Here is a 1,235-nt window from a genome sequence, read left to right on the forward strand (position 1 = left end):
TCACAGCTCGATAAACCGCTGAAGATTCCCCTCAGACCAACCGTCAACAACTGAAACTCGCTTGGCGCGACTTTTTAAAATTCGCGCTTCAGACCTAGTACAGCGCACAGCGAGAAATGGGTAAACTGTGTTCAACTGAACGGACGCTGGATGTCCATTTTAGACATTTATCCTAAATAAATACACCTCCTTTTGAATGAGTGCGGGTTTCTAGCTCCAATAAATAAAACCTGTAAATTGATGATGCACTGCCTCTCAGATGACGAACAAAACATTTGCTGGTGGAAAACTCAAAAACTAATTCATAATCTAATGACACATGCACGTGTCTGACCATATACAAAATCGCAATCTCAACTCTGACAAGACACTGTTTAAATATTTATAAAGTATCAGTGATTTTGTCTTTTTTTTTTTTTTTTGTAATTTTCTCGCGGTTTTGGACACGTTTCCCGCCCGATAGTGACGATTTATTCCAATGTAAAATGCATCAGAACAACAGCATCACTCACACATTCTCAGTATATAAGCTGATAGTCTTTCTAGGGACAAAAACATGGCGTTTAAACCTATTGGCTTTACATCATCCCTTCAGCTGTCACTTTATTTTGGCACAAGGCCCCTTAAGCAGAGCCTAAATAGAATGTTGTGATTCGTGACGACCTTCACGACTCATCACTGAATGCCATTCTTGTGGAAACATTGTCAGATGCACATCTACAAATAAATGCTTGGATATTCGTATATAATAGGCCTATATACTGCACTTTTTATATAATGCACCTACTAGTGTGTAGGGCCTGTATAATGTATTGTTTTATAGTCACTATAAGAATGTATGGAGTTTTAATTAGTGTGTCAGATTGTCATTGAGTCCAGCAGAGGGCGCTGAAAGCACAGATGCGGTCATAGTTTCAGTTTGAAGGAGAAGCGCGTGAGATCATATGTGTGTGTGTGTGTGTGTGTGTGTGTGTGTGTGTGTGTGTGTGTGTGTGTGTGTGTGTGTGTGTGTGTGTGTGTGTGTGTGTGTGTGTGTGTGTGTGTGTGTGTGTGTACGTGCCAATAAACGTGTCTCCCTTGCTTTATAAGAGCAGTACAGTCAGAATGATGCTGCATCTACAGCTTAACTCCAGCAGGTTGGTTCTCTCTCATCTTCAGTCTTCATCACGACTCACTTTCTCATGTTTGCTGTTTATTTGCTCATCTGTGATTCTCAAACTCTCACTGATGTCTCA

Source organism: Garra rufa, chromosome 11 (genome assembly GCF_049309525.1).
Source record: "Garra rufa chromosome 11, GarRuf1.0, whole genome shotgun sequence".
Lineage (NCBI taxonomy): Eukaryota > Metazoa > Chordata > Actinopteri > Cypriniformes > Cyprinidae > Garra > Garra rufa.